Source organism: Palaemon carinicauda, chromosome 43 (genome assembly GCF_036898095.1).
Source record: "Palaemon carinicauda isolate YSFRI2023 chromosome 43, ASM3689809v2, whole genome shotgun sequence".
NCBI lineage: Eukaryota > Metazoa > Arthropoda > Malacostraca > Decapoda > Palaemonidae > Palaemon > Palaemon carinicauda.
Window position 1 is genome coordinate 51139656 of NC_090767.1, and position 12849 is coordinate 51152504.

Below are 12849 nucleotides of genomic sequence, written 5' to 3' on the forward strand. Positions count from 1 at the left end.
AGAAGTGGTTTCCTGATGGAAAGACGGGCACCCTTTTGTATCGGGTTAAGCCTGAAAAGAGCGAGGGTGCAATTCATTAGGGTGCGAGGGAAGGCAAGGCGATCCTCTGAACAGCAGAATGGCGGATGTGCATCGCGTTTCCTTACATTGTGGGATGGCTGACGCACCACTCCTCTACCATCATCTTGCTACTGGCATATGGTCTAGTAGGGACATCATGACTCTGATCCTGTTGATCCCCGGTTCCCCGTTTTCCAGTGTTCCCTCTCCTATTCTTTGACTTAGAGATAGTTTTCTTTGAGTCAACAGTCAATAGTGTAAAGGGACCTCTTGGCATAAGGTGGAAGCATAGGCTTCCTCGCTGATGACTAGCATAATAACAAGATTAAGAAAATAGGTCCAGGGTGAACACTCAGGGGAGTCGTTCAGCAACAGTAGTGGTGATGCAAGAGCTGAATAACCAGAAAAAACACTATTCAACCTCTGATCAGAAACGAAAAGCTGAATTTAAGAAGCCAAGGCTTAAGGAGGTGAAAGCTATGGCGTAACAGAATGCTTCTCAGCTGGCATGTAGCGAGTTTTCTGAGAGCATGCAGCGAGCAGCAGTCTTAGCTTAATGACTGGGGATAAAGATGCTGCAAGAGAATCAACCCCTCTACTATGGAGGTAGAAAATCTCGTCGTCAAGAATAACCTTGTCGAACACTTGGTCGCCTTCCTTCGTTATCTCATCCTGTGGAAGACTTAAGAACGAAGGTGCAGGGAGAATTTCAAGTTTTGGAAAAGGAGATATAAAAAATTTGGAAGTTATCTATATTTTTCTTAACAATACAAACCTTGAGCTCTTTATAGGTAATATGGTTTGGCAAAGCTGATAACTAGCCATAAGACTTCTAGCAAGGTATAACCACCCACAGCTAGTCAGCGGGGTGGGTAGTAGACTGGCCACCCCACTCACACACTTGCCTGTGATATACTGTCACTTTTGATTGCAGGCAGTACTTGCCGGTGCTAGGTGATTGCGGGACAAATCTGTATAAAGAGCTTAAGGTTTGTATCATTAGGGAAAATACGATTGTTCCGTAACCAAAATACAAACCACGCTATTTACATTGGGTTTACCTTTTAGCGTAGCTGAAATGGCAAGCCATTAGAATTTAACAAGGGTGTATTACCCCCGCGCTAGTTAGCGGAGGGGTAGGGGAGTGGTAGCTAGCTACCCCTCCCCCCCCCCTCACACACCGGTGAATGCTTCACTTTCACTTTTGGCTCGGACATGGACAGACGTCTCTGTCTTTGTCCTCGCTTGGCAGCCATTGTTTGTTTTGTCTTTACTTAATCACTTACTTTTCTATTACTCAATATATATGTAAACATTTTCTCATGTTTATGTATATATTTGAGTATAGAAATCAGTAAGTTTCCTTTTCAGAGTTTGTGCTTGTGTGTGTATTGTACGATATCTCCGTGGAGCCCCCGGCAGTTAGGCCACCATGGTGTCATTTCATGGGTCGCGATCAAGTTTGACTTCGGTCTTTCTCTCTTTCTCTCTTTTGAGGTCGTTCACCCTTTTACTACGTTACTTACATGCCTTTGTAGCTGCCTTCCCGTGTGGGGGGGTTGCTATGCCGTACGTTTTGTCTCAATTAGTTTATGAATCTAATTGTATTCGTTGATTCTTCAGCTTTATAGAACGATTCCTTTCGGGGTTTTCGTTCTTTCTTTAGTGTCATTCATTTTTAAATTACTTAATTACATAGATTCATAATTATAATTATTATAATTCTGTATTGGTTACAGCTCTCCTTCCGTGAGTGTAAGTGGTTGTGAGGGCACGTGCCTGTTGTGTAATTCTTGTGTTCCTTTCCCTCGGGATTCATCTTCGGATCCTTCCCGGGGGAATGAATGTTAACTAATGATTTTGTTTTATTTTTTACAGTTACCGATCTAGTTCATTTCTGTAATGTGACAACGGAATGAGCTGTCTTGTTGAGGCCTGGGGTTTCGGCTGTAGATCTTCATCAGGGGCGTGTCTCCTTCTTCTGGAAGTACTCCCGTGACGATTGACAGCTCTCCAGTTCATTTTAGAACACTCATGAGGCTCGCCACCTTGGGTGGGTAACTTTCCTTCCGAGGGAAGGTTTTCCTGTCCAGGCTTGAGTTTTTCCCCCTTTGGGGGGTTCTTCTCTTGCCTTTTTTTCGTGCGACTATGCTCTTGGTGCTGAGCGGTCGTACCTGCAGTTACGCTCAAGGGGCTGGGCAACTGCAGGAGCCCCTCTTCGGAGAATTGCTCCTTTTAGGTCACTGGCTGACCCGTCTCTTCTACGAAGTGTTTCTCTTTCGTTCGCGAGAGAGTACACTCATAGAGACTCCTCTTCGGAGGACTCTTCTGCTGTTGTTGCTGTTGGCCTCCTTCGCCGTAAGGCTCACCGTCCGCTACGTCGTAAGGGCCTCCCTTCTCCCTATAAGGGTACTAGAGGCGCCTTTTTGAATCTCCGTATGCAGCCTACAACTCCTTCTTCTTGATCTTCGCCCCTGGTGCAGATGGACAGCAGTCTGACCTCGTCTTCTGACGGGCAACGGTCTTCCCGACGGACAACGGTCTTCCGACGGACAACGGTCTTCCGACGGACAACGGTCTTCCGACGGACAACGGTCTTCCGACGGACAACGGTCTCCCGACGGACATCGGTCTCCCGACGGACAGACAACGGTCTTCCGACGGACATCAGTCTCCCAACGGACAACGATCCCTTCGGGGCAAAGGGTTGCTCCCACGGGGGTTCTTCCCTTGTGTGTCAGGGTTCCCCTGCGCGCCCTTCTGCTGTGTTCTCTCCTGCTCAATGTTAGCGCACAGGCGCTCTCCTGCTCATTGTTAGCCCACAGGCGCTCTACTGCTCATCAGCGCTTTCCTGATCGCTAGCGCTCTCCTGTTCGCCAGCGCTCTCCTGTTCGTCAGCTCTCTCATGATGATCATCTCTGCTGTTCCTGTTGGTTCCTGTTACGCGCCCTGTGCGCCCTCGTTCGCCCTCGCGATCTAGAACTTCGGTTCAGGTCTTGGACAAGGACTCTTCTTCTACGCACAGGCTTCCACTCGTTGCCTTCTGCTCGCCAGCGATCTCCAGCTCGCCAGCGACCATAGACGCGTCAACGTCCGCCTACTCGTCAGCGATCTCCTACACGTCAACGATTGCCATCGATCTGCCACGCGTGTCAGTTTCCCTGGACACCATCAGTAGCGATCTAGCGCTCGCCTGCTGTGGACCACGATCTCCGGTAGCCGAGTCTTGCCGTAGATCTTCTTCCTGCTCGCCAGCGCTCACCTTTACTAATGTCCTTCTGTGCGCCAGCTTTCTTCGATCGCCAGCGCACATCTGCGAGCCCTTTTCTGCCACCCACCAATGGGCGCCAACGGTTTTTTCTGACCGTCTAGGATCGCCTGATTAACAGCTTGCTTCAACGCTCGCCTTCCTGATGCTCCTGCACGCCTTCTGTTATTGCGATGCGCGCTAACCATCACTAGTCTCTCTCGCGTTGGCAATCGCCTACGCGCCCGCGCGATTCTTCACCTGCGCGCTAGCGTTTTGTTAACGCACCACCGCTCGCCAACGCGCCTTCGCTTGCCGATGCGCCATCGCTTGCCGACGCGCCATCTCTTGCCAACGCGCCTTCACTTGCCTACGGACTATCGTTTGCCAGAACGCGCCATCGCGCCATCGCCCGCCTACGCGTCATCGGTCTCCCGACCACCTGCGCTCACCCGCGCGCCCATGTGCCTGCACGCCTACGCTCATGCGCGACTGCGCACATGCTCTCCAATGTTCGCCTGCGCGCGAACTAACGGTATTCCATCGCGCGGGCGGACGGTGTTCCGTCGCCCGGCCGGACGGTGTTCCGTCGCCCGGCCGGACGGTGTTCCGTCGCCCGGACGGACGGTGTTCCGTCGCCCGGACGGACGGTGTTCCGTCGCCCGGACGGACGGTGTTCCGTCGCCCGGACGGACGGTGTTCCGTCGCCCGGACGGACGGTGTTCCGTCGCCCGGACGGACGGTGTTCCGTCGCCCGGACGGACGGTGTTCCGTCGCCCGGACGGACGGTGTTCCGTCGCCCGGACGGACGGTGTTCCGTCGCCCGGACGGACGGTGTTCCGTCGCCCGGACGGACGGTGTTCCGTCGCCCGGACGGACGGTGTTCCGTCGCCCGGACGGACGGTGTTCCGTCGCCCGGACGGACGGTGTTCCGTCGCCCGGACGGACGGTGTTCCGTCGCCCGGACGGACGGTGTTCCGTCGCCCGGACGGACGGTGCTCCGTCGCCCGGACGGACGGTGCTCCGTCGCCCGGACGGACGGTGCTCCGTGGCCCGGACGGACGGTGCTCCGTGGCCCGGACGGACGGTGCTCCGTGGCCCGGACGGACGGTGCTCCGTGGCGCGGACGGACGGTGTTCCGTGGCGCGGACGGACGGTGTTCCGTGGCGCGGACGGACGGTGTTCCGTGGCGCGGACGGACGGTGTTCCGTGGCGCGGACGGACGGTGTTCCGTGGCGCGGACGGTGTTCCGTCGCGCGGACGGTGTTCCGTCGCGCAGACGGTCGGTGCTCCGTCGCGCGGACGGACGGTGTTCCGTCGCACGGTCCGACGGTGTTCCGTCGCACGGTCCGACCGTGTTCCGTCGCGCGGACCGACGGTGATCCGTCGCGCGGACCGACGGTGATCCGTCGCGCGGACCGACGGTGATCCGTCGCGCGGACCGACGGTGATCCGTCGCGCGGTCCGACGGTGATCCGTCGCGCGGACCGACGGTGATCCGTCGCGCGGACCGACGGTGATCCGTCGCGCGGACCGACGGTGATCCGTCGCGCGGACCGACGGTGATCCGTCGCGCGGACCGACGGTGATCCGTCGCGCGGACCGACGGTGATCCGTCGCGCGGACCGACGGTGATCCGTCGCGCGGACCGACGGTGATCCGTCGCGCGGACCGACGGTGATCCGTCGCGCGGACCGACGGTGATCCGTCGCGCGGACCGACGGTGATCCGTCGCGCGGACCGACGGTGATCCGTCGCGCGGACCGACGGTGATCCGTCGCGCGGACCGACGGTGATCCGTCGCGCGGACCGACGGTGATCCGTCGCGCGGACCGACGGTGATCCGTCGCGCGGACCGACGGTGATCCGTCGCGCGGACCGACGGTGATCCGTCGCGCGGACCGACGGTGATCCGTCGCGCGGACCGACGGTGATCCGTCGCGCGGACCGACGGTGATCCGTCGCGCGGACCGACGGTGATCCGTCGCGCGGACCGACGGTGATCCGTCGCGCGGACCGACGGTGATCCGTCGCGCGGACCGACGGTGATCCGTCGCGCGGACCGACGGTGATCCGTCGCGCGGACCGACGGTGATCCGTCGCGCGGACCGACGGTGATCCGTCGCGCGGACCGACGGTGATCCGTCGCGCGGACCGACGGTGATCCGTCGCGCGGACCGACGGTGATCCGTCGCGCGGACCGACGGTGATCCGTCGCGCGGACCGACGGTGATCCGTCGCGCGGACCGACGGTGATCCGTCGCGCGGACCGACGGTGATCCGTCGCGCGGACCGACGGTGATCCGTCGCGCGGACCGACGGTGATCCGTCGCGCGGACCGACGGTGATCCGTCGCGCGGACCGACGGTGATCCGTCGCGCGGACCGACGGTGATCCGTCGCGCGGACCGACGGTGATCCGTCGCGCGGACCGACGGTGATCCGTCGCGCGGACCGACGGTGATCCGTCGCGCGGACCGACGGTGATCCGTCGCGCGGACCGACGGTGATCCGTCGCGCGGACCGACGGTGATCCGTCGCGCGGACCGACGGTGATCCGTCGCGCGGACCGACGGTGATCCGTCGCGCGGACCGACGGTGATCCGTCGCGCGGACCGACGGTGATCCGTCGCGCGGACCGACGGTGATCCGTCGCGCGGACCGACGGTGATCCGTCGCGCGGACCGACGGTGATCCGTCGCGCGGACCGACGGTGATCCGTCGCGCGGACCGACGGTGATCCGTCGCGCGGACCGACGGTGATCCGTCGCGCGGACCGACGGTGATCCGTCGCGCGGACCGACGGTGATCCGTCGCGCGGACCGACGGTGATCCGTCGCGCGGACCGACGGTGATCCGTCGCGCGGACCGACGGTGATCCGTCGCGCGGACCGACGGTGATCCGTCGCGCGGACCGACGGTGGTCCGTCGCGCGGACCGACGGTGATCCGTCGCGCGGACCGACGGTGGTCCGTCGCGCGGACCGACGGTGGTCCGTCGCGCGGACCGACGGTGATCCGTCGCGCGGACCGACGGTGGTCCGTCGCGCGGACCGACGGTGGTCCGTCGCGCGGACCGACGGTGATCCGTCGCGCGGACCGACGGTGTCCGTCGCGCGGACCGACGGTGATCCGTCGCGCGGACCGACGGTGATCCGTCGCGCGGACCGACGGTGATCCGTCGCGCGGACCGACGGTGATCCGTCGCGCGGACCGACGGTGATCCGTCGCGCGGACCGACGGTGATCCGTCGCGCGGACCGACGGTGATCCGTCGCGCGGACCGACGGTGATCCGTCGCGCGGACCGACGGTGATCCGTCGCGCGGACCGACGGTGATCCGTCGCGCGGACCGACGGTGATCCGTCGCGCGGACCGACGGTGATCCGTCGCGCGGACCGACGGTGATCCGTCGCGCGGACCGACGGTGATCCGTCGCGCGGACCGACGGTGATCCGTCGCGCGGACCGACGGTGATCCGTCGCGCGGACCGACGGTGATCCGTCGCGCGGACCGACGGTGATCCGTCGCGCGGACCGACGGTGATCCGTCGCGCGGACCGACGGTGATCCGTCGCGCGGACCGACGGTGATCCGTCGCGCGGACCGACGGTGATCCGTCGCGCGGACCGACGGTGATCCGTCGCGCGGACCGACGGTGATCCGTCGCGCGGACCGACGGTGATCCGTCGCGCGGACCGACGGTGATCCGTCGCGCGGACCGACGGTGATCCGTCGCGCGGACCGACGGTGATCCGTCGCGCGGACCGACGGTGATCCGTCGCGCGGACCGACGGTGATCCGTCGCGCGGACCGACGGTGATCCGTCGCGCGGACCGACGGTGATCCGTCGCGCGGACCGACGGTGATCCGTCGCGCGGACCGACGGTGATCCGTCGCGCGGACCGACGGTGATCCGTCGCGCGGACCGACGGTGATCCGTCGCGCGGACCGACGGTGATCCGTCGCGCGGACCGACGGTGATCCGTCGCGCGGACCGACGGTGATCCGTCGCGCGGACCGACGGTGATCCGTCGCGCGGACCGACGGTGATCCGTCGCGCGGACCGACGGTGATCCGTCGCGCGGACCGACGGTGATCCGTCGCGCGGACCGACGGTGATCCGTCGCGCGGACCGACGGTGATCCGTCGCGCGGACCGACGGTGATCCGTCGCGCGGACCGACGGTGATCCGTCGCGCGGACCGACGGTGATCCGTCGCGCGGACCGACGGTGATCCGTCGCGCGGACCGACGGTGATCCGTCGCGCGGACCGACGGTGATCCGTCGCGCGGACCGACGGTGATCCGTCGCGCGGACCGACGGTGATCCGTCGCGCGGACCGACGGTGATCCGTCGCGCGGACCGACGGTGATCCGTCGCGCGGACCGACGGTGATCCGTCGCGCGGACCGACGGTGATCCGTCGCGCGGACCGACGGTGATCCGTCGCGCGGACCGACGGTGATCCGTCGCGCGGACCGACGGTGATCCGTCGCGCGGACCGTCGGTGTTCCGTCGCGCGGACCGTCGGTGTTCCGTCGCGCGAATGTCGGCTTAATTCTTGCAGTATCCATTGCTCGCCTATGAGTTATCGCTCGCCGACCACCAGCTCTCGCCCTTCCTACCACGCTCGCGCTCCTTCGTGCACCTCCGTTTGCGTTCCTGCGTGCCCGCGCATGGGCGCTTCCCCGTTCGCCCACGCGCAAACCATTAATTTACCATCGCGCGAGCGCCAGGGCGATTGCGTCCGCGATTCCCGTTCGGGTTCCGCAGCATGGCCAGCCTGGCGAGTCTTCTGGAGCGTATTTCCAGAACATGGCCTCACCCTGTAAACACAGAGCATGGCACATGCAAGAGCAGGAAGAATCTTCAGGGAGGTCTGAGCAACATTCTTCTTTCCAGAACCTGGGTTAGCCCTTCCCCGTCATTCCCTAGAGGGGTTTTACCAGGGAGCTTTCCGTTCGAGATTTCTCCATCGGCCAAGGGGTGACTGGTTTACCCCTTCCTCTTCTCCATCTCGTGAAAGGGGCTCACCAGGTCCTTTCCCTCCTCGGTTGTGACCCGAGGTTTTGTTCAAGGAAGCTACAGGAAGGTCATGGGTACTTTCCTCCTCTCGGGCTCAAGCACCTTGGCGTTTCGTCGCCAAGTTTCGAACTTGCAGGCAAGCTCGATGTTGGACCATCTGGACGCAATGATCGAGGGCTTCCTTTCGGGTGTCTCATCCGTGGATGTCGACAACCTCAGACACCTTCCATCCTTGGGAAGAGTTTGTTTGTGCCCAAGGACAGAGACATAGACAGAGGTTGTGCGGAGGAAGTCGACTTCCGTTTTCACTCCTCCAAGGCGCTTTCTTCCAGACCCTGCAGGGCTCAAGCGCCTCTTTCTTTCAGCCACGTCGGCCTAAGTTATCGGACCGGCTACGACATCTGAGACAAGGTGTCCAATAGCAGTCCCCTCCTGTCAGGAACAGGTGGCACGGGAGGCTCTCCCGGGGGGGCATAGTCCTAGAGGGAGCGGCAGAGTTCACAAACTCTAGGATTGGCAACCCCCTCTTGCAGGTTTCACGCTGGGAGGATGCCTAAGGTTACTCATCCCGATGACAGCTTCCCAATGCCCATTCCTGCACGATCTCCGTGATCAGCTAAGGATATCGCGCCTGCCGTCTCTGTCAGCGAATTCAGTGTCTGTGAACCTCTATGCCATAGGGTCGGCAAGAGTTTGCCTGTTTGGGCAGAATGATCCATGCCTTAGAAGAAGGTCCTCCATAGGATCGTCGACGGCCTCACCCCCCGGCTTCTTCAGTCGATCCTTTCTCGTAAGAAAGTATCTGAGACGGGAATTCCGTAGTCGACCTCTCAGCTCTGATCAAGTTTGTCGAACAAACTTCGTCCAGCGTGGAACAGCAGAATCGATCAGACTGGTAACGAGGCGACAGGACTCCTTAGGCCCTGGATTGGAAGGACGGGTACTTTCAGTTTCCATTCCATCCATCTTCCATGAAGCTCGTGGAATCCAGCCTAGACTACAGGTATTCCTGCTTAAGATGCAGTGTGGCGATTCAGGCGTGGCATCGCAGGTTTTTCCCAAGAGAACTCTCCCTGCTTTTCTCATGGCCGCTCGGGAGCAGGCTGCCGCCTCCTTTGCCTTTTGAAGGTCTGGTCAACTCCGGTAGGCTCGGGTTCGACCTTCTTCAATGCCAGGACAAACATCCGGATCCTTACCATGAGTGGGGGTTCATGGTAGTTTGCTAGGAGCCTTCTCTTCTTCGGCCTCAACATCTGGAGTATCTAGCCATGATATTGAGTCAACGGCCTTACCACGTTGGTAACCCCGCTTCTCGTCCGACCAGCGAGGTTAAGCAACGTCGGGTCTGGTTGGTACTTGGATGGGTGACCGCCTGGGGACGCCAGATTCTGTTGCCGCCTCCTCCGAGCCTTCCCTTCAGTTGACTGTGGCAAGGCTGAGGTGAATCGCAGTACCTGTTTTCAGTCGGGCAGAGCTTTCAGTCCTACCTTGGAACGTTTCCTAGGTCTCTTTCCTTATTGACCCGTCTAAAGTTCCGAATGGTCGCCTCAGGATAAGTTCCCCGTGGGGCGGCCCAAGTTCTGGTGGTTTCAAAGCAACGATTAACCGGACTTTCTGGCCCCTATGGGACCAGCGGGACGATTAGACCTACAATGGGGGTTGACCTATGGAACCTCTTGATGGTAGTGGATATTCTCGTCCTTTCCCCACATTTTTTATGCTGTTCTCGGACTCGTCAAAGAAAAGGGGGGGGGGCATGTTCCGGTCCAGGCCTATGGTCAGGACCTGAAGGATACCTCTCCATCATTCAGGCAGGCTTAGGGGCCGTAGTCTGGCCCCTCTACAGATCCTACAGCTCCTGCCGAGTCGCTCCGTGCGCGACGACTTCATGGTACTGGCGTGTTCTAACCAGCAAGGGATCCATTTTCATACCTTCGCATCTTGCAGTAGAGATACTGAGATGATTCGAGATCCTCTTAATACCACCATCGGCTCGCTCATTCCGGGAAGAGGAATGTTCTCTCCGACTATCCGAGCAGAGCCTCGTAGAGAGAGTGTACCTGGGGGTCTTTGGCCTTGAGTAACCAGCAAGTCCTGGTCTGGGGGACCTGATCGCGACAGCTTGGAACCTCAAGCTTCCGCTGATCTTCCCCCCAGTCTCAGGCCCCGAGACTCTGGCAAGATGCATTCCGGTGATGATGGGACAACATCGACGCCTGCGTCTTCCCTCCTTTGTTTTCTGTTGAGAATGGGTCTCAACACGACCAGGTTGTCTGTCAACCTTTCAATGACCCTGAGAGCTCCACTGGGACTATACGCAGAACGGTTTCCGGACCCTCTGCTTCCCCTGACGGAACTCCCGGGAGAGCTTCTCCCACGGCACAGGCTACTCAAACAACCACACTGCAACATCTTTCACGAGCCGGGGCGTCGCTTCGGCTTCATGCCTGGAGACACTACGCCTCCTCCTCAAGAAGAGACAACCCGCTACAGTCGCGGGACGGAGGTCGCGTCATCTGCAATAGTCATCCGCAGGGGTCTTCCAGGCGAAGTGGAGAGTCTTCGGTGGTTGGTGTCGTGGGAGATATACCTCTTCCCTTGAGGCCTCTTCTCCAGCAATAACGAACTTATTGCCTTTCGGCGGGAGGAACTCCTTTCCGCTCTCGGCAATGAAGCCTGTGGCTCAGCCTTTCCCTGACCTTCAGGCTTAAAGAAATAACTTTTTCCTTCCCGCTGGACCTTTCCTCGCTCATGCTAAGCTGCGAACGTCCTTGCCCTTGTCGGAGTGAGACCTCCAACATGGGGCATGGCTCGGACTTTTTAATCCCTTAAGAGATCTTCTCAAGACCCTTTACGTCAGGCCTCTGATCGTATTCCGTCTTGGGGCTCCTGCTCACTCTGGCCGCGGCCAGTGTGTAAGCAATCTTCTTGGTCTCGTACGACTCCGCCCTTTCTAAGGAATGGGGGAAGGCAACATTCAGGTTCGCTCCTGAGTTGTTGGCTAGACTCAGAATCTTGGGGTCCCAGCCCTTTGGTCCAATTCCTTCAAGATTTCGAGTCACCATTCTGTATCTGATGTCCCAAAACCTTCTCCTTCTTGCCAGTAAAGGAATCGAGAGGTTATCTTTGGGAACAGCTGCAGTTTGTCCTCACGTGCAGCCGGTTTGGGAGCACAAGAAGGACATGGGGGACAGTCACCAGTATACCTCTTCAGCTCGGACTCAAGGACATTCATCTCGACCTGACTCCAGACCCTCCCCCGTCACGTCGCCCTACAGCACGATGTCGGATACATCGCAACGTCCCTCGCCTTCGAGTAATACTACTCTGTGACGCAGGTGCTACAAGCTGGAGTCTGGAAGCGTCTAATGACCTTCGCAGCCCGCTTCCTGCATGGCGTGACCCACAGGAGTTTCGATACGTTTCTATCGCTCTGTGGTGGCTACACAACAGCTGGTCTAACCTCAGGCTCCTTTTTGGACAGGTAGCAGAAGGTTGAGGGCATTGTTATCAGGTTTTAGTCTGCATGAACGAAAGAAGTATGTCTGGCCCTTACTTCTTTCTTCATCATCCCCTCTACTGGGAAGCAGCGTCCTGGTCTCTACATAGCTGACCTCGAACCTCTACAGGTAAACCATGCTTCCTTGTGTTCCGAGTATTGAGTCAATACTGTCGCGTCCCCCATACCCTGACGAGGTGGTATTGGGAATGTCCTAACCCAGAGTTCCTTCTGGAACTCCAGGTCAACTGCCTAGGACGGGTAACACTTCTTCCTTCACACACAAGCTTATGTAGGCCACACGGCAAGGAACTTGTGAGGTGCAGGGACTCCTTTTCTCGAGTGCGACTCACTCGGATTCTGAGTCCCCGGGTAAAGCCAAAGCCAGTATGGCTGGGGAATTTCCACCCTTCCTAAGGGGTAAGTCACCCATTGTAAATAGCGTGGTTTGTATTTTGGTTACGGAACAAATGACAAATTCGAAGATAATTTGTATTTTTCCTAACCATACAAACCTTAGCTATTTACATATATTTGCCCGCCAGCCCTGTCCCCCAAGACAGGTTCTACCTCTAAGTGAAAGTGAAGCATTCACCGGTGTGTGAGGTGGGGGGAGGGGTAACTAGCTACCACTCCCCTACCCCCCGCTAACTAGCGCGGGGGTAATACACCCTCGTTAAATTCTAATGGCTCGCCATTTCAGCTATGCTAAAAGGTAAACCCAATGTAAATAGCTAAGGTTTGTATGGTTAGGAAAATTACAAATTATCTTCGAATTTGTCATATTACTTCCTAATTTGTTGTTTCTGGACACACTATGCAAACCCTTTGGCTTTTTATAGGGAAGACTCGCCCTTAAGCGGGTGAAAGTCCTTAACCAAGTGGCTGGATTTTGACCCCGGGGTGTGCCTCCATGCTTTGTACAAGCTTATCAGAGAAACGCCCTAACACCTCTCCAAATTCTTGATTATTTACGAGTTAAAGGCTTGTCCAGGTAAGAATTATTGGACTAGCAAACTC

At 58.7% G+C, this 12849-nt stretch overlaps 1 pseudogene; it reads left to right on the top strand.

Moving 5' to 3' along the window:
• Window positions 1-9608: 9608 nt before the first annotated feature.
• Window positions 9609-9727, top strand: LOC137634047 (5S ribosomal RNA; annotated as a pseudogene).
• Window positions 9728-12849: the final 3122 nt, after the last annotated feature.